The 25689-nt window shown below is 41.1% G+C and overlaps 1 protein-coding gene across 3 annotated transcripts in view; it reads left to right on the top strand.

The window, feature by feature from the left end:
- ANOS1 (anosmin 1) overlaps nt 1-25689 on the top strand; it is a 675260-nt gene that overhangs the window by 167167 nt on the left and 482404 nt on the right. Inside the window, exon 2 of one of the 3 annotated variants that reach the window (XM_049704921.1) lies at nt 9893-9985. The exons of the other annotated variants lie outside the window; for them this stretch is intronic. The gene's annotated coding sequence lies outside the window, so the exon portion shown is untranslated. The remainder of the gene's footprint in view (nt 1-9892; nt 9986-25689) is intronic. 3 annotated transcript variants of the gene reach the window in all.

Genomic DNA, 25689 nt, shown 5'->3' with positions numbered 1-25689 from the left:
TATGGGTCTTGTTTTTGTATCCATTCAGTAAGCCTGTGTCTTTTGGTTAGAGCATTTAATCCATTCACATTTCAGGTAATTATTGATATGTATGTTCCTATGACAATTGTCTTAATTGTTTCGGGTTTGTTTTTGTAGGTCCTTTTCTTCTCTTGTGTTTCCCACTTAGAGAAGTTCCTTTAGCATTTGTTGTAGATCTGGTTTGGTGATGCTGAATTCTCTTAGCTTTTGCTCGTCTGTAAAGCTTTTGATTTCTCCATTGCATCTGAATGAGATTCTTGCCCAGTAGAGTAATCTTGGTTGTAGTTTCTTCCCTTTCATCACTCTAAATATGTCATGCCAGTCCCTTCTGGCTTGTAGAGTTTCTGCTGAGAAATCAGCTGTTAACCTTATGGGAGTTCCCGTGTATGTTATTTGTCGTTTTTCCCTTGCTGCTGTTAATAATTTTTCTTTGTCTTTAATTTTTGCCAATTTGATTACTATATGTCTCAGCATGTTTCTCCTTGGGTTTATCCTGCCTGAGATTCTCTGCGCTTCCTGGACTTGGGTGGCTATTTCCTTTCTCATGTTAGGGAAGTTTTCTAGTATAATCTCTTCAGATATTTTCTTGGGTCCTTTCTTTCTCTCTTCTCCTTCTGGGACCCCTATAATGGGAATGTTGTTGCATTAAATAGTGTCCCAGAGGTCTCTTAGGCTGTCTTCATTTCTTTTCCTTCTTTTTTCTTTATTCTGTTCCATGGCAGCGAATTCCACCATTCTGTCTTCCAGGTCACTTACCCATTCTTCTGCCTCAGTTATTCTGCTGTTGATTCCTTCTAGTGTATTTTTCATTTCAGTTATTGTATTGTTCATCTCTGTTTGTTCTTTAATTCTTCTAGGTCTTTGTGAAACAGTTCTGGCATCTTCTCGATCTTTGCCTCCATTCTTTTTCCGAGGTCCTGGATCATCTTCACTATCATTCTGAATTCTTTTTCTGGAAGGTTGCCTATCTCCACTTTATTTAGTTGTTTTTCTGGGGTTTTATCTCATTTCTTCATCTGGTACAGAGCCCTCTGCCTTTTCATCTCGTCTGTCTTTTTGTGAATGTGGTTTTTGTTCCACAGGCTGCAGGATCGTAGTTCTTCTTGCTTCTGTTGTCTGCCCTCTGGTGGATGAGGCTATCTAAGAGGCTTGTGTAAGTTTCCTGATGGGAGGGACTGGTGGGGGGTAGGGCTGACTGATGGTCTGGTGGGCAGAGCTCAGTAAAACTTTAATCCGCTTGACTACTGATGGATGGGTTGGGTTCCCTCCCTGTTGGTTGTTTGGCCTGAGGCAACCCAACACTGGAGCCTACCTGGGCTATTTGTTGGGCCTTGGACAGGTTCTGGGCGGGCTCACGCCAAGGAGTACTTCCCAGAACTTCTGCTGCCAGTGTCCTTGTTCCTGCAGTGAGCCACAGCCACCCCCTGCCTCTGCAGGAGACCCGCCAACACTAGCAGGTAGGTCTGGTTCAGTCTCCTATGGGGTCACTGCTCCTTCCCCTGGGTCCCGATGCGTACACTACTTTGTGTGTGCCCTCCAAGAGTGGAGTCTCTGTTTCCCCCAGTCCTGCCGAAGTCCTACAATCAATTCCCACTAGGCTTCGAAGTCTGATTGTCTAGGAATTCCTCCTCCCATTGCCGGACTCCCAGGTTGGGAAGCCTGACGTGGGGCTCAGAACCTTCACTCCAGTGGGTGGACTTCTGTGGTATGTGTTCTCCAGTGTGTGAGTCACCCACCCAGCAGTTATGGGATTTGATTTTACTGTGATTGCATCCCTCCTACTGTCTCATTATGGCTTCTCGTTTGTCTTTGGATGTGGGATATCTTTTCTTGTGAGTTCCAGTGTCTTCCTGTCGATGACTGTCCAGCAGCTAGTTGTGATTCTGGTGTTCTCACAAGAGGGAGTGAGCGCACATTCTTATGCTCCACCATCTTGGTTTCTCCTCCTCAAGAACTCTTTTTGAGAGTAGCAAATGAATTTTTTTCTTATTTATGAATCTCTAATCCTTGCACTGTTGTTGTTATTATAGCTGCATGAGTTTTCCCAGTTATATCCTCATTCAACATTTATTGATCCAGAATTAGTGCAGATTTAGAGCTTTAAAATTTCATAGCAGAGTTAGAGAAGCTTGGAGTTACGATCTTCCCTTTCAAGGTTACTGGTAGGGGAAGCAGGTGGGAAAGGGCCAGCGTTGATGGCCAGGTGAGGCAGTGGAGGTTAGACAGGGTTTAGGTGGGAGCAATAACATTTCTCTCAGTTTCTCCTCCTACTTACTAGTGCCCACGTGTGACTTTGTAGCTCAGGAGAGGCACAGTGGGTGGGTTGGTGGTGACAGTAACCGTAGCTCTTCCGGATATTGGCTGTTGCTTCTATCATTTATGAAAAGCTGATGGGTGGGAACACCTGTGCATGTGGACATCTTAGACCTGGAGGAATTCCACTCAGACTCTAGTAGCCTCATGACTTATCACAGACATGGCATGCTGCTGACACCGCAGGGCCAGGCAGTCTAGAAGAGGCAGGCCTTGGCACCTGGTGCCTCTCATGGGCTTGTAGAGTAGTTGGCACTGGTGAGAGAAATGGGACTTCGTTCCTGGGAGTTTCTGAGGCAAGGAGGAAAGTCGGGCAGAAATGGGGGTTAGGAGAAAAGCAAAGAAAGATTGCACATAGGAACAGTGAGGGGTAATAAATCCCAGGCAGGTTTGGTGAAGGAATGATTTTTATAGAGAGGCATGTTTGCTTTATTGTATTCTTTGGAATTTAGATCACCTTAGAAAGCCCATTTAGGCAGCGAGAGTATGTAAAGGCAGAATGGGGCTGTTGATGAATACATTTGAATCATGCAGTGTTTGTCGTTCTGTGACTGCCTGACTTCACTTAGCATCATGTCCTTAAGGTTCATCCATGTTGTCACATGTGGCAGTATTTCCTTCTTGTTTAAGGCAGAATATGTCAAATTTTCTTTATCCATTCATCTGTTGCTGGGCATTTAGGTTATTTCTACATCTTGGCTATTGTGGATAGTACTGTAATGCACGTGGGAGTGCTGATATCTCTGTGAGATCTGATTTCAATTCATTTGGATGAAAACCCAGTAGTGGGATTGCTGGATTTAGTCAACAGGAATTAAGTTTCAGCTAGGCAAGGTGAGTGAGTTCTAGAGGTCTGCTCTACAACGTGGTACCTGGTACCTAGTATCGTTAACAATACTGTATTGAACACTTAAAAATTGAAGAGGGCAGCTCTCATGTTGAGTGTGCTTACTACAATAACATAAAATTTTGCAAAGCTGTATTTGAGTCTTAATGCATGCCGTGTGTTTGAATAATTGGTTTAATCTGGACTCCTAGGACATAGGTTTTATTATCTCCATTTAATAGAAGCAGAGTTCAGAGAGGATGGTGATTTGCTCAAGGTCACACAGCTGAATCAGTGGCACAGATGAGCCAAACCCGATCCTTTTTGACTCCACAGTCCATGTTTGTGGCTAGCTGGAAAGAAATGGAGGGGACCCTGGACGTACATAGTCAGGGTGAATAACCTAAGAAGCTTTGGGAGAGGCAGTGGCTTAAAATGTTGATGTAGGGATGTATTGCCAGCCGAATTTCCAGGAAATTCTCATTTTTACCCTCATGCTTTTCAGATGGGCGCTGTGAGACTTTGCTGAAACACATTTTCTTGCCCTCCTTTGAATTTGCTGGACATGTAAAATTTTCTCCTGTCACTGGCTGATTTTAGAATGTGGCAGCAGGCTTGTGTCATGCAGATAATATTTGTGGTGAACAACTTCCTTGTGTCCTTACTGCTTCTGTGTTATGCTTTTATTACTTTTCTGGCTTGTTCATCTGTGTCTTTGCCGGCTGGCTCAGGGTGGAGCCTGTGTGGCCCGCGAGGCCTCGCCGGAGAAGGTCGTCTTCTGACAATACTCTGTTGCATGGAATCCGTGTTTCACTTCCAACTTGGAGACTGAGAAGAGGTTCACATTATTACCCCGAAACTGTCTAGAACAAAATAGTGAAGGTATTGGTATTCCTAGATCTAGATCTTCAGATTAAAAAAAAAAAGAAATTAATAAAATTTAGAATGTGAGTTCCAGAAGAATAGACATAAAGATGAATCTAGTTGTCCAGGCTGTTTTTTAGACAGATGTCAGACCCTAGTGTAATCTTCCTATCTAATTACTCAGATACAGTTTACTCACACCTGCCAGTGGCAGCGTGACAAGCCCTAGAAGTTATGGAGATACCAGGAAACCCTGCAGATAAGCCTGTTCGCGGGTAGTAACCGTCACCTTTACGTGGGTGCAGGTCCTTTGAACGAAGGTGGTGTCTAAGCTGCTCTGAGTGACAGACCAGCCCTGACACAAGCCACCCCAGCATGCTCCTAGGACAGGTGGCATCGGCAGCACCTGAGAGCTTGCCCCCCCAGAGCCCCTGAATCAGGAGCTTGGAGTTAGAGCCCGGGGATCTGGGCAAAAGCCTGCCAGCTGCTGCCGCTGCTTGCCGCAGCCTGAGAACCAGCGCCCGGACCGATCAGAACCCAGGCTGGTTTTTTTTTAAAATTATTTATTTTTTAACATCTTTTTTGTGGTATCGTGAGGACCCTTTTGTCTTAGAACATGCCAGTATCTGTGATGCACCCAGGGCCCACCCATGTGTGCAACACTTTATTCAGTGATGCTGTGGAAAGTCGGGTTTGGCCTTTCACTGTGGACACTGAGGGACACCTGGGCCCCTGCCAGGAGAGACTGGCATCAGTAACAGACTCCTCTCTCTCTCTGCGGCAAGTAAGTTCGGATTCCCAGTCAATCTAAGGTGCTGACCCAACGTGCCCTCACTTTTCTCAAATCTGTGTTCACCTTAAGCAAATGAACGAATCGCTACTCAGGGGTCTTAATGAGCTGCAGGTGCCTTCAGTCCTGTTCCAGCTGGTGGACTTTGAGAAGGCAGCTCCACACGTGCCAGTTAGCTTCCTTGGCTACGTCGCAAAACGAAGGCTAAAATGCAGCCATCTCTGTGAATCGTGTCACCACGAGTCTCTGAAGCTGGGCTCAGAAGGAGGCCATCCACCGGTGAGTTTCTGAGGCAGGTGTCCTTGGTCCTCAGGGACCCAGATTCAGGACACCTCCTAGGATGTTTATGACATAGGATGTTGCTTCCACGTGCAGCCGCGCACGGCAGCTTGGCGCTCGTGCCGCTGGCGCTCGTTTTCTCTGTGTCCTTTCACCTACTGAGAGCCTCATCTACACGCAAGACCACAAGAATCTTTTTGCCCAATTAAAAATGTCATCCTCACAGAGTGGGAAATGTACCTGGGTGTTCTCCTGAGAACATTAGTAATGCTTTCTGATACATGTAGGACAAATATATTGTGTCCTTTTCTAGGGTCAGAAAAGGTTTCTTGTGCTTCCTGTGTTATTTTTCTTGCAGTATCTTACATCGTTTGAAAGCACCTTGACATTTTTAAACTAAGTGATAACTTATGAACAGTAAAGCGCATGCCGTGTGCCCGTCTTTAGCATACAGCGTGATGTGTTTCACCTCTGTCTGCACCTGTGTAACCGATACCAAAATCGACGTCCATCTTTCGTGCAGCACCTGCCGTTGCCCTCCTGCTCCTGCCAGGCTCTCTGTCGGCTCCAGGCTGTGTATCTGCTGATTTTCCTCACCATCCATTAGTGTTGTGTGTCCTTGAAACTTCATGTGAGTGGAAGCAGGGAGTGTGAACTCTTCTCTGTCTGTCCTCTTCCTCACCCCCAACATGGTGTCAGTGTCGCCCACCCACGTGGATACCTGGATCACTAGCTCAGTGTTTATTACTGGAAAGCACCTTGCATTTTTATCTGGGAGAGGGAAGTAGTGAGAAAACAAATTGGTTCTACTGGACTTAGATGTGAAAGCAGAGTTACTAAATGAGTCAATCCTAGGTTTTTGGTTGTGGAAATAAATACTCCAAGTGGGAGAATACCTTTGGAGGTATAATATTCTGTTCTATAATAATAATTCTATAATATTAATAATTATATATAATATTTTATATATATTATATAATAATAATTATATATAAAATATTATATATATTATATATAATAATTCTATAATATTCTGTTTCCTCTGCTTTTAGATTCCTAGGGTCTCTTGGTTGAAGGGTAATTGACTCCAGTAGGTAAGTGGGTGGTGTGAGGTGCTGGAGAATCTAGACTTGTGGACAAGTAAGAGACTTCCCAGAGACAGGGAGTGTGGCCGTGCTCTGAGGCAGCCCTCCAGGGGACAGGCAAGGAGGGGGAGGTGCGGCGAGCCACTCCCATCTGCCCAGCACCCGCACACCCATTTTCCTTAAAGTCATCTTTGACTCATCTCTGGGCCTGGGCCATGTTCCACAGCAACATCAGAAAGGCTCCGAGGAAGGCCAGCCTCGCCTTGGGACGTGGGTGTGATCCAGTGCTTTCTGTGGGTTAGCTCCTGCCCTGTGATTCGTGGCTGTGGGGACTGTGGATCCAACCTACTTAAACCTGGATCATCGAACCACCCCTTTCTGACTCAGTAGGCCCCTAGCAAGACGGTGCTTCGATATCCTGCACCTGCCTTAGCCCAGTCCTCCTGAGTGTCCCCCCACCCCTGACTGCCTGGCCTGCACACTCCATCCCTGCCTTTCAGCCCTGCTTACTTCTCCTGTATCATCACCTGCACATGTGCCATCCTTTCTGCTCAGAGGGTTGCCTGGGTGCCTGTGACTCTAGCGGGAGAGGACCCATGCTCTCTGGGCATTGTTCATCCTCTAGTCACATCCTCAGGGCAGCCCCAGGCTGGTGTCTGAGGAAGCACTTTGTTCAGCAGCCCAGGTGACCGTGTTCCCCAAAAGCACACTGGACAGACACAAGGAACCTTTTCCCCGTCGTTATGTGGCAGGTGGTTTCAGTGGGGTAGTGTGTGATTTTTGTCCCCTCTCCCCAAGGGGTGTTTGACAGTATCAGGAGATACAGCTGGGAGGTGGCAGGGGCTACTAGCATCTAGTAGGGGGAGGCCAGGGATGCTGCCACACTTTGAATGCACAGGATAGACCCTGACAACAAAGAATTATCTGGTTCCAGATGCCAAGAGTGACAGGTTTGAGGGACCCTGATGTTAAACAACTTGGGATACAAGCTTGTGGTGAAAATGAAGGCATAGAGGAGGTAGATACAGAGAGGGAGAAAGATGGAATTGTCACGTCAAGAAGTTACGAGCTGAATTGGCAGGGTGAGAAGTAGTTTCACGTATGCACTGAAGACAGGCTAGATTGGGTAAATGTAGATAAGGGTGAACATAGTCAATTAAAAATTATATAAGTGGCATTAAGGTCTAGAAAGCTCGGGATGATGCTTGTAGGGTTGTGAGTAGGAAACCAGTCTTTATAAGGAGAAAAAGAAAAAAACTGTGAAGGAGAACCTTGAACTTGGGGAAATCCTGTTGATGTGTTGGGACATCACCCATAGGTAGTTTGTATCCGCTGACAGCGCTGGAGGATGGGAGCAGCCTTGTTTGCGATTCTAAATCAATTGTATCAAAGCAAAGGCAAAACTAACAAACCCTTTTGTGCCAGATTTTAAAAAGAGATGAGTCTTGGAAGAGAGAACCTTCTCAATTATCAGCCATGCGTTATTGAAGGAAGCTAAGGGGGCAGCAGAAGAAAAGCAAACTCTTTCTTCCCACTGGCTGGTATTGTTGTCTACCTCTGATGCCTCCCATGGGAGTCACCACTTGTGACTTTGTTTCAGGCGCACATGACTCTTCCTAAAGAAGCCTAAACATCCTCCTCTGCCTCGAGCAACTAAGATGGAGCGTAAAGGAGACTGTCCTTGAAAGGAAAAGTTAAGCACAAATGCTAGCATTCTGAAGCAAGAAAACGGCTTGACATTAGACGTCAAATTGTGGGGAATTTTTGGACCATTCACATCACTGTTTGCTTTTGTTGGCAAGGTTAGCTTAGAGCAAGCAAAGCACTTTGAAGTATTTTGTTTAGACAGGAGGAATGAGGAATTCATAGACTTTGAGTTGGAGAGGACTTCAGAGGTTTTCAACCTGGTCTCCCACCCAATGGAAGAATTCTCTTCCATGGTCGCCATTGGCCTCCAGCCTTGGCCCAGTGTCCCGACGTCCCAGTGTTCCTGCCTTTCATGGGTCGGCTCTCTGTTTGGCAGCCCTGGTCATTAGGACTATTTTTTCAGCCTTGGGATTTCACCTCCTTTGCTCTGGGCTTTCTCTCTGAGCAGGAGAAACGAGAGCTCCTGCATTGATGACTCACTGGGCAGTGGTTCAGGAAGGGTCCTGGGCAGGACTGAGGATTCTCCACTCGCTGAGAAATAAACGTGGAACGACTTTTATTTTCTCTAGTGACAGCTGTCCTGGGGATCTCTGGAGCCCCTCTTTTCTGTTCGATGTTGAAATCTCTTGAGGATGTCTTTTATGGTATCTTATTTAATTCCTATTACTTAAAGACTCTTACCTGTAGCGCTGTCCATCTTGAACCTAAATTTCTTACTGAAGTAAAAACTCTTCTTTCTTGTGCAACCCCCAAGCTGGCTGGACTTGGGGACTCTGAGGCCTGGAGGGCGTGGCAGTGAGGACAGGCCCTGCACTCTGACTCCGTCTCTGTCTGAACTCCCCTGGTATCGGTGCAAACGTGAGCTGGGTGGAGGGAAAATACCAGACGCTTCTCTCCGTCACTGCCCTTGGCCGAATGTTTCAACCCTCTCTATTGTCTTTGATACCCCAGGCCTGCAAATATTTCAGCACAACTTTCATGTGTTCTTTCCTTCCATTGCTTCTCATATAACAAGGCCTCACATACTTTATATTTTAGTTCCCTCAGATTAAAGAGTCTACCAGTAAAAAAAATAATATGAAGTATTCATATTTATAAGACTATCAGCTCTTCCCAGAGTGTGTTCCACCTCACAGAACGGAACAAAATGTAACTGCCCACGTTTGCACATAGAAACTGCATTCTATGGTGAAACAGTTTTAGGAAAATGCTTCCTTCTGTGTTTTGCCCCTTCCTTTTCACTGAGGATTTCCATTGCATGTTAGCATATTAAAATCCCCAGTAGCCTTGCTTCACGTTGACCCCAGCTTGTCTTAAACTTAATTGGCCATGGAGCCGTTTTTATCACATAAAATGTATTACACACACATTGCGTAACCCTCTAATACATATTCATATACATCTAGTAACAAAATATGTAACCGAACAATTTGTGCAAATTATACTGTTCCTAATATTCACCGTCTTAAGTTATAGACCAAAGTACAAATTTTGTTAGAGATCCTGAGTCTGGCTGAATCTTCACGTACCCCATTAGGAGACCCCCAAAGGTTTCTAGCTTGAGCTTCTACCTCTCTGAGTTCTAGGCCACGTGAGGGTTTAACCGCTGACTTGAGCCATTTCAGGTTTATAATCTCACCTTACTTTTTTTTTTTTTTTTGAGTTGTGCGGGCCTCTCACTGTTGTGGCCTCTCCCGTTGCGGAGCACAGGCTCCGGACGCGCAGGCTCAGTGGCCATGGCTCACGGGCCCAGCTGCTCCGCGGCATGTGGGATCTTCCCAGACCGGGGCACGAACCCGTGTCCCCTGCATCGGCAGGCGGACTCTCAACCACTGCGCCACCAGGGAAGCCTCACCTTACTTTTGTAAAGGGACCATTTTTTTTTCTTTTTACAAATACTTCCCCTCGCACATCATTTTCCTTTTTAGTCTCTCTTCACCAACCAATTTCAGACACATACAAGAACTATGTAATGTGTTGCTCCAAGGTGGAGGAAAACCTGGTGAGAGGCTCAAAGCTCGGTTTTGTGGAAGAGAATTTGCTGAATTCCTTCATCTTCCTTTTCAGCATGAGTTCATGGGCTCAGCCTGGAATACCTACCTCCCAGAGGGCAGCGAGGAGTGAGGCCTTCCTTCAAGCATTAGCCAGGAGGTAGGAGAGGTAAAAGTAAACCTCTAAGCCTCAGAGCCTACCTGCATTTACTGAACGGTCCTCACCACTTCTGCCCGCCCACGTTGGCTTAGGTCAGTATTAGGTGCCGTGAGCAAAGTGATATGTAGCACAAGAACCAATCACACATGAACTGGAGGATTCAAAACTTCAGAAGAGGAAATCAGCATGTTAGTGATCTTCTGGGAAACCCAGACATGCTTAAGGGGGCTGAAGAGGTTAGATATCAGGTATTTTGACAATGTAGCTTACATTTGCTGTCAAAACCAAGTCAAAAATGGCAAATAGCTGGGTTTTCAGAGCATTTGAAATGGCAACATTTAGATAATTAGTGCAGTAGGGACAGCTAGTTGTCCCGTAAATTACTCAGGAATGCTATTTTTCTTAATACTAAAACCTCTGATTTTTAAGTGGGTACCTAGGCTCCCAGAACGAAGACTACATTTCCCAGTCAGCCGGGCAGCTTGTTGAGGTCCCGTAGCTAAGCTTTGGCCAATGGGCCAGATGTGGACACGATGTGAAAACCTGGACTGTGGCTTTAAAAGAAAGGAGTCTGCCCTCTCGTTGGCACAGGGGTGGTTAGGGGTTCAAACTGGCAGTTATGCTCATGAGACACAGTCTGGTTTAATCTAATATTTACTTAGATTTTAAAGTATTTTTATGTTAAAAATAATTACAGATTCAAAAGAAATTGCAAAAAAAAAAAAATGTACAGGAAGTCCCATGTAAGCTTCACCTGGTGTCCCCAATGGTAGTATCTTCTGTAACAGCTATAGTGTCATGTAAACACTAGGAAATTGACGTTGGTACAATCCGCAGAGCGTATTCAGGTTTCACCAGTTTCCATGCACTGGCGCGTGTGTGTATTTTATGACACGTGCAGATTCTTGTTACCACCACCATAATCAAGACACAGAACTCTTCCGTCAGCACAAGGGCCCCTCACGCTACGCTTTTATAGCCACACCCATCCCTAAACCCTGGCAACCACTAATCTGTTTTCCATGTCTATGACTTTGTCATTTCTGGAATGTCATTTAAATGGCATCATAGAGTACAGGACTGTTTGAGACTGGCTTCCGCGCCGCCCCCCCCCCCCCCCCCCCCCGCCCCCAGTATTGTTCATCCAGATGGTTTGCTTGAGAATTATCCAAGCTGTCGTGTGTATTAGTGGGCTGGTTAGTTTTTTGTTTGTTTTAATTTTTATTGGAGTACGGTTGCTTCTTTTTTTGTTGTTAATTTTTATTGGATGGTTAGTTTTTAAGATGATGTGGGACAAGATCTATAAGTAGAAGAGATCTTGCATTTTCTCTGGAAGCTCAGCAGCTCCCCCAAGAACCCAGCTTCCCTGGTCTCCTTGGCTACACAGAGCATGGGTGGTTCATGCATGTGAAAACAAAGATCTTGATGTAGAAAAGCTGCTGCCTCAGTTTCCCATCTACCTTTTACATCATGGCGGAAAGACACAGTAGAGGGGACCTCAATCCCTGCTGACTTTATGCAGCAGGGCCACTGTGCCAGTCTGGAATTAGTGCAGGACAAAAGTCAACTTTTATCTTGTTTAAACCATTAACAACATGAGCCTCTTTTACAACACTCTGATCCACTATACTTAAATACAAACTCCAAATGGAGGTTTTTTTTCCCTTTGGGATTGGGTGAAAACAAATTCAATACACTTATAATCATGAATAAGGCTAAGGGACAGTCTGTCAAACTGCCCAGTGCTAAGTACATAGTTAATAGCTAGAGCTAGCAATAGAGATTTGCAGATCTGCAAATCATTGAAGGCTTGGAGGAGACAGGCGTCATTTATAAGACTCTACAATCATGCAGTTCATGATTGGAAAAGCCAGAGGGTCATGGAGACTTATAATAGATTATCTGTTATTAAATAAAGCAATAGAAAGGGAAAACTTTTTGACGTGGTCCACATTTCTAAATAAATAACTAATAAATAACTTTGCTGACGTATACATGGCAGCAACGCAGTCCAATTGGTAAGATGTCTCAGAGTCAGACTGCCTTCATTTTACAAGTGGGCACAATATACCTTTGCTCACCTGGGTCAGGGTTATGCCAAAAGATAATAATTGCACATAACTCAGGTGTACAAGATACAGGACATATGGAGGTCACTCTTAGACCATTATATTGATGATACCCTCGTTAAAAGAAAATTTACGGGAAGATAAAACATATTATTCAGGGACTGAAAAACTAGAGAATGGAGTCTTAACACAGAAGGAAATAAAAAGGAACTCGTAATTAAGATATATTAGGATATAATTTGGAGCTCTGAGGCAATGCAAATTGTAAAAGGAATTAAGGGGGGAAAATGGTAAAGTGAACAGACCCTCATTTGCCCTGCAGCAAACAGGAGCTGCTTCTCGAGGATTCTTTGGCCTGTGGCTGTCTGTTCTTAATATGGGGGTGCCCTTCACACCATTTAAAAAATACCTTGGGGAAAGAAGAATTGTATCTGGAATCTAGATTAGTTACAAATGGCTGTAGAGCAGTGTGCCTTTGGTGTACCAGTCTTACATGAATCCACTTCTGAAGTGTAGGTATTTGCATCTCCCAGTAGGTGGATGGTGTCTTCCAGGTTGGAAAGGATTGATTAATTGCAACTTGTGGGGTTTCAGCTCAGATTCCAGGGGCTTTAGGCAAACTATACAATCTTAGAAAAACAATGACTCTCTGAAATCAAGGCCTAATGGGATGGCTGTTACAACGCTATGAATGGGGCAGCTACTTATGCAGAGGTCTGATTAAATTCAGAGCAGCGTGTAGGGATCGGCCAGATTTTCCCAACTGGAAAGCCAGTGGGCATCAGGAGAGAGGCCCTGGAGGTGTGTCTGCACTTTATGATGGGATGAACAGTCAACACCAGCATGGTCGTGACTCCAGGCACTGCCCATCTTCCTAACTGGAAAGAGACATCTGACCATGGGGACAAGTCTGAGAGGTTTATAGAGGGAACAGAAAAGGCAAATGTAGTGCCTTCATAACCAAGGATGTGTCTTAATGGAAGAGCTGTTCTCCACCTCGTGAAGGGATAGTCCCTTGACATGCAAGGTCCTGGTGGCAGAACAAAAGGCAGAGAAATTACGTGACTCATCATTTCATAGTTTTGAAGGTTTGAGAGTGGAGGTAGAAACAAAACAGAAGATCTGTTTGGAGACAGGAACTCTGGGAAACAGAGATTAATAGGGCAAAACCAATTTGGATATTTCATGAAGCCCTTCCAAAAGGGAACTAAAAAAGTAATGATTAAGTACATAACCTCACTAATGCCATAATAACTCCATGTAAAAAGAAACGGCAAAGGCAACAGGAAGTACCCCATTACCTGGTCCTTTCACAGAGTGGTTAAAAGTTGGGCTCACTAGAAATCTGTGCATTTCAATTTTGGTGTTATAAGCAAATGGAGAGAAAAAAAGGGGGCAGTTGTCATAAAGAGGAATTTTACTTTTATATAGGTAAGGTCAATAACGTTTTATTTTCTTTTATATCTTATTGATTTTATATCCGAGTAAAAAGACCTCCTCTGTTCCCAGTTTATGAAGATATTTAGTTGTGTTTTCTTCTAGCACTTTGATGGTTTAATAACTGTAGACTTAAATGTTTGATCTATTTGGAATTCATCCTATTGTGTGGTGTGAAGTATAGATCCAATACCTCATGGTTAACCCTTGTCTCAACATTATTTATCAAGGAGTTCATTTTTCTCTAGTAATTCAAGATGCCACCATTATCATGTATTAAATCTCCTTAGGTATTGTGTCTATGTCTGGACTTTCTATTTAATTCCATTAATCAGTCTCTTCATAAGCCATCTATGGCTTCATGATATATTTTAATTAACCTGGCCTGGTTAATTAAATGAATAGGGCCTGGCCTCTGTTTGCTTTTCCGGATTAAAGTTTTCCTACGATTCTGTTTATTTTGCACATAACCATCAGAATCAGCTTTCTAATGACTCTCACCACTCTGTCCTCCCTCCCCCGCCAAAGTTGGTGTTTTTACTGGAATGTTGCATTTGTTAAAACATAGGGTGGGCTGACATCTTTACAGTGTTGAGTCTTCTTCGCCAAGAGCACCATGTGTATTTCCATCTATTCAGACGTCTTTTATGTCTTTTATGTTAATGGAGTTTTTTTTAAGTTTCCTTCTAACAGGTGTTCACATTTCTTTTGTGTTGTTAGATGTTTTACCTTTCACTGCTATTGTATAAGCATTTCAGTCAGTAGTTTTTCTAAGCTTTTTAAAGAACATATATCAGAGCTATTGATTTCTGACTATTGATTTTGTGATCCTGTTACGTTACAGCGTTCTCTTTAGTTTGTTGTAGATTTTTTTTGGTTTGTTTCCATACCTTTTCCTGGTATACAGTCACATTTGCAAATACAGACGATTTCACCTTTGCTCTTTAACTTTATATTTAGTATTTTTCTCTTATATAATTTAATTGGCTAATACCTCTATTAAAATATTATATCATAGAGGTGACGGGGCAGATGCTTCTTTTTCATTGCCATTAATACTTAGCCTAAGTTTATTATATTTTATCAAGTTAAAGGATGTTCCTCTATTACTACTTAATTGAGTTCTTTTGATAAAGAATGATGCTTGAATTTTGAAATATGCCCTTTTCAGTATCTGTAGAGATGATCATTTAATTTTTCTACTTAGATCCATAATATGAGGAAATATAGGCTTCGTATTGAGCTAATGTTTAACTATCCTTTTATTTCTGAGAGAAAATATGCTTGATCGTGTTGCATTATTTCATTAAACTGCTGTGGGATTCTGGTGCTAATACTTCACCTGGAATTTTTGCATTAATATTTACAATTTACAATTATAATTTATTTACAATTTATGGCATTTACAATGATAATATTTACACCTTACAGTATTTACTATTGCAATATTGTTGATTTTGGAATAAATGTTATATTCACTTCATTAAAAGAATTTTTCCTTCTTTTTCTGTGCCCAAGAACAATTCAGATAACTTTGGATTTATCTTTTCTTTAAGGTTTGGCAGAATTTGTCTGTGGAACTCTCTGCCTGTTGTTGTTATTATTATTTGGTGAATTGCTCTATTTTCTCTATTACTTCCATTTAAATGATCTGATTTTCTATCTTGTTAATTTTGATATTCTGTGTTTTCCTAGAAATTATTCATTTTCTCCAGGTTGAATCTCTGATCATCATTATTATTCTCTCTTTAGTTTTATATATTCTCCTTTATTTATTTATTTGGCTGCGTTGGGTCTTTGTTGCTGTGCGCGGGCTTTCTCTAGTTGTGGCGAGTGGGGGCTACTCTTGGTTGTGGTGCGCGGGCTCTAGGTGCACAGGCTTCAGTAGTTGTGGCGCATGGGCTCAGTAGTTGCGGAGCACAGGCTCTAGGCATGAGGGTTTCAATAGTTGTGGCTCGCGGGCTCTAGAGTGCAGGCTCAGTAGTTGTGGCACACAGGCCTAGTTGCTCTGCAGCATGTGGAATCTTCCCAGATCAGGGCTCGAACCCGTGTCCCCTGCATTGGCAGGTGAATTCTTAACCACCGTGCCACCAGGGAAGTCCCTATATATTCTTCTTTAAAAATGAGTTTGTCTGGGACTTCCCTGGTGGTCCAGTGGCTGGGACTCCACACTCCCAATGCAGGGGGCTCGGGCTCGATCCCTGGTCAGGGAACCGGATCCCACATGCCCCGCAACCAAAGATCCTGCATACCGCAACTGAAGATCCTGAGGGTTGCAACGAAGATCCCATGTGTGGCAAAGAAGATCCCGCACGCTGCAACAACGACCTGGTGCGGCCAAATAAATACATATTTTTTAAAAATGGGTTTGTCTTTTAAAAGTTTTTTTCAAAAAAACTCTGAAATTAGTTTATTAGTTGTATTGTTTTGTGTTGGCAACTCATTTACTTCTTTATGGATTCCTTATGATTTCCTCTGGTTTCTTTCATTATTTTCTTTCCAAGTGTTTGAACATCATGTTTAAATTATTTGTTTTCATTCTTTCTTAAGAATAAATATTTAAGACTACACATTTTCTTCTAACGTTACTTTAAGTGCATCCCAGAGGGTCTTAAAAATAGTGGTTTTACTATCGTTGTTTTCTAGAAATTCTTCATTTCCATTCTGAATTTCCTGTGTGACTGAAGAGTCAAAAGCTGTTTTAAAATTTTTAGACCCCAAACCCATTTACTTTTTTTATTCTGATTTTGTTTATATTTTGATTATAGAATGTTTCCTATACTGTTTTCTATTTTAAAAAATAAATTAAGCTCTTACTTACAGCCTAATATATGGTCGTTTTTTTGTGTCTGCCCCCACAGGCAACTGAAAAGATGGTGTTTTCCATTTTCAGCTTGCCAAGTTTGATGTCTTTCAATGAGATCTACCTTCTTAATCATGTTAATGAGGTCTTCAGAAGTATATAGCTGCTCTTTCATGGACTGGGAATGATGAATCTCTGACTCGTCATGCGTTTTTGATTCCTGTAATTTCGTTTTATGAAAGTTACTTATTTGCTGCATTAATATTTACAGCTACTATGTATTTCCTAAGAACCACAATTTTTAGTATTTTAAAGTGTCCTTCTTTGTTTTGTTAATGTCATTTTGCCAAGTTCTACTCTGTATACTCTTCAAATGGCAAGTTCAGCTCTTTTTTTTTTGGTATACATCTGGCATCTTGACCATACCGTTATATTCTGCCTTTTTCTGAAACACATTGAGTTATACGTGTGGTTGTTACTAGCAGGTGTCTTCACGAAATATGGCCCTGACTTTCAATGAACCATGCCCCCTGGTATGCATCCCCTTATGTTGTCCCTTCCCGTTGATTCTTAAGGATTCTGGGCTGGCCCTGGGGCTTGTTTGTTTCTGGTAGGATGTGGTGGAAGTGATGCTGCCTGACTTCCAGTGCCAGGTCTGAAGAAGCCTACAGTTGTCACCTGGGTCCCTTAGAGCACTCATTCTGGGGAAGCCAGCAGCCACATAAGAAGACTGTTCTGAGACTGCCATGGTGTGAGGAATCCCAAGCTAAGCTTGTGGAGAGGCTCCTCAGAGAGAAAGAGATGCCTGACCAGCCCCTAGTGTTCCATCCTTCCAGGTGAGAGGCAAGTCGTAATGGGGAGAAACCTTCCCTATCTGAGCCCTCAGATGACTTCAGCTCCAGCCACAATTTGACAACTGAGTGAAGGACCCCAGGAACCTCCCAGTGGAGCCAGGTGTACCTACAGAGCTGTAAAAATATATATATACAGTATGGTATTAAGCCATACTTTTGGAGTTGTTGTTATGCATGAATAGATTACTAAATCAGTGTGTACTTTAGAGGGTTTGGTTAAGGATGTGTTTATTAATGTTGACTCCATGTGCATTTGTTAATGAGTATTATTGTTCTCTCAAGTAAGTTTGCATTTTCTATTTTAATAGCTATCTTTAGAAAAAATCTTTCACTAAGTGGTCTGTGTGCTTTGCTTTTTGTGCATACTCTGTCTTAGAAGACGCCTGTGTTTGTTGTAAGGGTTACCTTTACACAACACATTTAACCTTTTGTTTCTTTATACATCATTTACTATTTTTCTACTCTAAGTAATGTAAAGATAGCAAGTTTCCCTTCCTTCCTCTTTCTTTCTTCTACCCTCTGATTTCAGTCAATAATATAATTTTTAGCATTTACCTTTGTACTTTCCTAAATGATTGTGCTTCCATGCTTTCAGCGTTAAAATGGCAAATCATTTTTATACAGTGATACTCTGAAGGCAGAACCAGACTACTCGACAGTTGAGGCTGTTTACTCCAGGTTTGTCTTTCATGTCAAGTGATGGAATGGTAATGAGTCACATCTTGAACCCTTCTCCGAAGCAGTTCTGCCGCCCAACTTGCTGATTCTTATACGTCCTTGTACACAAACACGTGTATCAAACAGCACTCATGTCTTTAATTAATATGCCTTCACCAGTCCATTTCAGTAACAATATCTGCAGTGCCTGAAAGCTACCTCTGAGGTGTGAGTTCCTGATTCTGCTAAGTAACCACCTCTGGTGTATGAATTAAAGTTAACTAAGACACATATAGATATTCACTGCACTGTTCTCTACTGAACAGTTTTTAAAAGTAAATTACCTCATGAGCAATACAACGTACCATACTCAGAACACTTCATTATGTTCCCCAGTTTTTCAGGCCATGGCTTACATACAGAATCCTCACAGTTGTGGTGGAAGGCACTGGAGTAAATTAGGTGAGGTTCCTATTTATTGGGACCAGGTGTCCTAAGCAAATGTGTGCTTGTAGAATTTTATCAGTGATAAACTTTCCTAAACTTGGAAATGCAAAAAAAAAAAAAAAAAAAAAAAGTGGGGGAGGAGGGAAAGAAAAAAGATGTGAATATTGAAATAGTTCTCACTTGTGAGTGTCTCAAGCACGCTACTTCTTACACTCATTTTTCTGTTAAGTATCATTGAAGTCATGTTCCTTTCCCCGTCCCCCTTGAAGACAAGCCCATTAGCAGATCATTTATCTACTTCTTTATCTTAGTGAGGAAACTGTGTTGAGTCTGTTTTCAGCAGATGAAAGGTCAGCAGGTAGAAATGGTTGGCCTCTCATAGAGGCCTCGGGAGCTTGCTGTAAGAATTTGCAATTAGCAGAAACTAAAGATGTTACAGACATCTTGGGTTGGTCACAAGAAAAGGAAAATGGAAACAGAAATGGGGTGGGGTGACGCAGTTGTTCTGGTAGAATAAAGTATTATCAGTTTTTGGGAAAGATGGTAGAAAGATAAGTCTTCGGCGACTGTATTCTAGTTTTGGATCTATTAGGTAAACAGATCCTTTAGGCACACCTGGGAAAAGTGTGTTTTGTGGTGTTGGTCTTGGTTCTGTAAGTGTTCCTGAGAATCTCAGCTATTTACAAAGGCATGTGGTAACCAGATGGCCCAGCTTTGAAAAATGATCCTGGACACGTCCCAGAGCAGACAACCGAAATAGAGATCATTGTGATGTGACTTTATTTATCTTAACCGAAATTGCCTCCTTAGAGTGAGATAAGTTTCAAAACTTTTCTCGTCTCCTTTACCTCACCAAAAATTCTGACCACAGATTCTCTAAGCAATCTTTAAAAAACCACTCTGGGGCTCTTCACTCTCTGAATAGATCCTAAATAGGTATTTCGGTTTATTTGTTTGTTTGTTTTTGGTATCTGTTTTACCTCCCGAGAGTAGCCTGTCAGCTCCTTGGGTTGCTATCTTCATCTTCTCTGATTTTTTCAGGATCACACACGTGCATTTTTATGACCTGAAGAAATCTCAGTGATGATCTGGTAAGTCAACAATTTAGCTTTAGAGATGAAGACACAAGAGGACAGATGTTATGCTACTTGCCCAGGTCATTAAGCTATTCAGTTGAACCTGATGAATTTGCCCTTTTGTAGGTCAAAGCCAGTCTAATTGGGAGTTTCACATATTGTTTAATATAAATGGCTAATAAAGATGTAAAATATATATATATATTATATATATATTTATATATATATAAATGTCTAGGAATGGAACCAGGAGGGGAATGTGATGTGGGGTGTACTACAGATCTTGTCTCCTCAGATGTTTATGGACACAGTCGTAACGTAAGTGTTTGCTGAGGGGTTAACAGAAAATTCAGAAGCCTCCAAATTAAATACTCTTTCTGTAACCTGTTCAGTTTCAGAAAGGGCCTTTTTGAAAAAAATCTAAATACCAGATGAATGCTTAAAGCTGACATTTTTTTAGCTATGTCCTAAATCAGTACGTTGAAACATACTTTGGAAATTTAATGACTCTTTTGTTCTTGCACTGAGTGTATTGTGACCTATTAACTTTGTCGCTTCAATTTATCATGACTATAAATGGAAATAATTTTATAATATTTAATTTAGAACCAGCATTACATAGGTAGATCTATAAATATCTTTAGAGCCCAAGAAGTCTTCTGATCTCAGATGTGAATATGTTATCTAGTGACCAGTTATTGGAACCTAGAGGTGGAGAAAGATGGTAACAGCGTATTCTTTTTATAAGAAGTGGAATTATGACTAATTCTTATTCTATAAACCTACAGGTATGTTATAGTAACTTTAAATTTGTTTCCATAGTGAGGATTGAGGTACTGCAGGTACTTTTACGGAATTTTAGGACTGATTTCTCTCTCATGGGGAATGTTCATTTCATGCTGATGAAGCAGGCTGATCATTTAGTTTTGTACTGATATATTTGACTCATGTTCAAAGACCAAACTGAAATGAAATGAAATTGCTTTTAGTAAGCATTTTCTAGAGAAGCTTTCCCTTTGTATATCAGTAATTAAAGGTCAAAGAGAATAGAGTATTAAAAATGCAGGTCAGGAATGTGTGAGTCAGTGTGAAGCTAAATTTGAATCAATAGCTGAAGTTGCTAGATGGATAATGTGACCTTTTGATTAGATAGCTTGTTCTTTAAACAGGAGTGTTCTGTGTCACAGCTTATTTTTTCAAATCTTCAGTCATGTCTGTAACTAGTGTTTGTTCTAATAGTTTAACTTAATTTTTCTTTGTTTTTGTTTTTGTTTTTTGCGGTACGCGGGCCTCTCACTGCCGCGACCTCTCCCGTTGCGGAGCACAGGCTCCGGATGCCCAGGCCCAGCGGCCATCGGTCACGGGCCCAGCCGCTCCGCGGCATGTGGGATCTTCCCAGACCGGGGCATGAACCCGCGTCCCGTGCATCGGCAGGCGGACTCACAACCACTGTGCCACCAGGGAAGCCCTAACTTAATTTTTAAAAGATAAATGGTTATTCTTTGCATTTTATTGATTATTATTGCTGGAGATCCTTAGAACCTAGACTGGATCCTTAATTTCCATGCTTGCTTCTATATATTTAAATATATATATATATATATATTTTAAAGCACTTAGGAAGGTCTGGTTTTTCCTTATTTCATGATATATCAATTATTTTGCTGGTCTTGATAAATTATTTTTTATGATTCAGTTTTATCTCTACTGTTGCCTTATTATCGATACCTCTTAAAATTTTATTGATTGTCCTATGGTTTAAAATATACTTCCTTTACAATCTACCTACAAATACTATTGTAACACTTCAAGTAGTGTAAAGACTTCATAGCAATATAACCCCTTTCCCTCTCTCACCCTTTACGCTATTTTTTTGGAATACAGTTTACTTTTACGTATGCTATGGACACAGACTACGTTGCTTCTATTTTTGCGTTAGAAAATTAGTAGTCTTTTAGAGCAATTAAAAGTAAGAAAACATAGGTTCTACATTCATTTTAAAAATAATTTTATTGGAGTATAGTTGATTTACAATGTTGTGTTACTTTCAGGTATACAGCAAAGTGAATCTGTTATACATATACATATATCCAGTCTCTTTTAGATTCTTTTCCCATATAGGTCATTACAGAGTATTGAGTAGAGTTCCCTGTGCTATACAGTAGGTCCTTATTAGTTATCTGTTTTATATACAGTAGTGTGTATATGTCAATCCAATCTCCCAGTTTATCCCTCCATCCCCCCCATACCCCCCCTGGTAACCATAAGTTTGTTTTCTACATCTGTGACTCTATTTCTGTTTTGTAAATAAGTTCATTTGTACCATTTTTTAAAGATTCCACATATAAGTGATACCATGATATTTGTCTTTCTCTGTCTGACTTACTTCACTCAGTGTGACAATCTCTATGTCCATCCTTGTTGCTGCAAATGGCATTATTTTGTTCTTTTCTATGGCTGAGTAATATTTCATTGTGTATATGTACCACATCTTCTTCATCCACTCCTCTGTCATTTAGGGCAATTAGGTTGCTTCCGTGTCCTAGCTATTGTAAATAGTGCTGTAATGAATATCGGGGTGCATGTATCTTTTCGAATTATGGTTTCCTCCAGATATATGCCTAGGAGTGGGATTGCTGGATCATACGATAGTCCTGTGTTTAGTTTTTTAAGGATCCTCCATACTGTATTCCCTAATGCTTGTACCAATTTACATTTCCACCAACAGTGTAGGAGGGTTCCCTTTTCTCCACACCCTCTTCAGCATTTATTGTTTGTAGATTTTTTGATGATGGCCATTCTGACTGGTACCTCATTGTAGTTTTGATTTGCATTTCTCTAATGATTAGTGATGTTGAGCATCTTTTCATGTGCTTTTTGGCCATCTGTACGTCTACTTTGGAGAAATGTCTATTTAGGTATTCTGCCCATTTTTTGATTCATTGTTTGTTTCTTTGATATTGAGCTGCATGAGCTGTTTGTATATTTTGGAGATTAATCCCTTGTCAGTCGTTTCATTTGCAGATATTTTCTCCCATTCTGTGCGTTGTCTTTTCGTTTTGTTTATGGTTTCCTTTGCTGTGCAAAAGCTTTTTTTAATTTTTGCGGTACATGGGCCTCTCACTGTTGTGGCCTCTCTCATTGCGGAGCACAGGCTCCGGAAGCACAGGCTCAGCGGCCATGGCTCACGGGCCCAGCCGCTCTGCGACATGTGGGATCTTCCCGGACCGGGGCACGAACTTGCGTCCCCTGCATCGGCAGGCGGACTCTCAACCACTGCGCCACCAGGGAAGCCCGTGCAAAAGCTTTTAAGTTTAATTAGGACCCATTTGTTTATTTTTGTTTTTATTTTTATTACTCTAGGAGGTGGATCATAAAAGGTATTGCTGCGATTTATGTCAGAGAGCGTTCTACGTACATTTTCCTCTAAGAGGTTTGCAGTGTTCAGTCTTACGTTGAGGTCTTTAAACCATTTTGAGTTTATTTTTGTGTGTGGTGTGAGGGAATGTTCTAATCTCACTGGTTTACATGTAGCTGTCCAGTTTTCCCAGCACCACTTGTTGAAGAGACTGTCTTTTCTCCACTGTATATTCTTGCCTCCTTTGTTGTAGATTAATTGACTGTAGGCTTGTGGGTTTACTTCTGGGCTGTCTATTCTGTTTCTTTGATCTGTGTATCTGTTTTTGTCCCAGTTCTGTGAAGTTTTGATTGCTGTAGTTTTGTAGTATATTCTGAAGTGCTATGTCTTTTTTCTCAAGGTTCCTTTGGAAATCCAGGGTCTTTTGTGGTTCCGTATGAATTTTAGGATTATTTGTTCTTGTTCTGTGAAAAATACCATGGGTATTTTGATAGGGATTGCATTAAATCTGTAGATTGCTTTGGGTAGTATCACAGTTTTAACAATCTTAATTCTTCAAAGCCAGTAGCAAGGGATATCTTTCCATTCTTTGTATCATCTTCAATTTCCTTTATCAGTGTTTTATAGTTTTCAGAGTATAGGTCTTTGACTTCTTGGTTAAGTTTATTCCTAGGTATTTTATTCTTTTTGATGCAATTTTATTTTTTTAATTTTAACTTTTGTTTTGCTTTATTTGTTTATTTTTTTGGCTGCACCTCACGGCTTGCAGGATCCTAGTTCCCTAATGAGGGATCGAACCCATTACCTCTGCAGTGGAAGCATCAGAGTCCTAACCACTGGACTGTCAGGGAATTCCCTTTTTGATGCAGTTTTAAATGGGATTATTATTTTTTTTTAACTTTCTCTTTCTGATATTTCATTATTAGTTCATAGAAACGGCAACAGATTTCTGTGTGTGTTGTTCAGCTGCTTGTGGAACTTATTGGAATGGTGGCTTTATATCATTTATTATTTAAAAAAAGTGTCTGCCATTATCTTTTCAAATAAATATTTTGCTATGTTTTGTCTCTATTCTTACTCTAGGATTGCAGTCACCCTTATTAGATTATTTGACATTGTCCCACAACTGTTGTATGCTTTGTTCTTTTCTGTTTTGTTTTTCTCCATTCTTCTTTTTCTTAGTGTTTTATTTGGGTAATTTCTATTGAGCTATATTCAAGCTCACTAATTCTTGCCTTTGCTGTGCTGAGTCCACTGATCAGCCAGTTGAAGGCATTCTTCATGTCTGTTACCATGCTTTTAAAAACAAATTCTAGCGTTTCCATATGAGTCTTTCTGAGTTGTCATATCTCTGTCAAAATTCTCCATTTCTTTTTCTGAAATTTTATTCAAGTATAGTTGATTTACAATGTTGTGTTAATTTCTGCTATATAGCAAAGCGATTCAGTTATATATATATATCTATATATATATATCTATATACTCTTTTTCATATTCTTTTCCATTATGGTTTATCACAGGATATTGAATATGGTTCCCTGTGCTACGTAACAGGACCTTATTTATCCATCCTGTATATAATAGCTTGCATTTGCTAGTCCCAAACTCTCAGTCCTTCCTTCCCCCACACCCCCTTCCCCTTGGCAACCACAATTCTGTTCTCTATGTCTGTTTCATAGATATGTTCATTTGTGTTGTATTTTAGATTTCACATATAAGTGACATCATATGGTATTTGTCTTTCTCTCTCACTTACTTTGCCTAGTATGATCATCTCTAGGTCCATCTATGTTGCTGCAAATGGCTTTATTTCATTTTTTATGGCTGAGTAATATTCCATTGTATATATGTACCACATCTTCTTTATCCATTCTTGTGTCGATGGACATTTAGGTTGTTTCCATGACTTGACTATCGTAAATAGGGCTGCTATGAGCATAGGGGTGCATGTATCTTTTCGAATTATAGTTTTGTCTGGGTATATGCCCAGGAGTGGGATTGCTGGATCATATGGTAATTCTATTTTTAAGGAACCTCCATACTGTTTTCCATAGTGCCTGTACCAATTTACATTCCCACCAACAGTGTAAGAGGGCTCCCTTTTCTCCACACCCTCTTCAGCATTTATTATTTCTAGACTTTTTCATGATGGCCATTCTGACTGGTGTGAAGTGGTACTTCATTGTGGTTTTGATTTGCCTTTCTCTAATAATTAGCGATGACAAGCATCTTTTCATGTGCCTGTTGGCTATGTGTATGTCTTCTTTGGAGAAATGTCTATTTAGGCCTTCTGCCCATTTTGTGATTGGGTTGTTATTTTGTTATTGAAAAATTCTCGATTTCTTCATGCATGTTTTCCACTAGTATTTTTAACATATTATTCATAGTTATTTCCTGATATTCATATATATACACATATGAATATAAATAGATATATTTATATAACTATTCCCTGTTTGATCGTTCCAGCACATTATTATGTCTTCATCTGGTTATGTTGATTGCTCTTTCTCTTGAATGTGTTTTCTCTTTTCTTCCCTTGCTTTTTTTGTATGCCTCACTTTTTTTTTTTTTTTTAAACTGGATGCTGGACATAATGTGTAGATAAGTATGGACTGAGATAAATAATATTTATGCCTGGAACTGACACATGTCTTGTAGTGCTAGGCCATTAGCTTGTGGCTTGAGTCAGTCAGGAGAGGAACTGGACTTTTTTTCCTGTTGTTGTTATGGTGTAACTCCTGGTGCGCCAGGAGCTTCAAATTCCTGTAGCATCATCTTTTGCTCAGGATTGAGACTGGTTTCCTGGAGGATTTTTCTCAGTGTTCCTGTCCACCCTTGGTTTCAGGCCTTCCTTGTATTCCCGCACCTCAGAGAGGGTTTCTCTTCTTGCTTTGTACCTCCTAAACTCGATTAATCACATATTCTTGATGATCTATTTTGCTAAATGTAGTAGGCATTCAGAAAGTTATAAGGCACGGTCCCTGCCTCTCGTGAGTTTGTCAGTCACAG

Source organism: Orcinus orca, chromosome X, assembly GCF_937001465.1.
Source record: "Orcinus orca chromosome X, mOrcOrc1.1, whole genome shotgun sequence".
Classification (NCBI taxonomy): domain Eukaryota; kingdom Metazoa; phylum Chordata; class Mammalia; order Artiodactyla; family Delphinidae; genus Orcinus; species Orcinus orca.
This window is presented reverse-complemented; position numbering and strand designations above follow the sequence as displayed.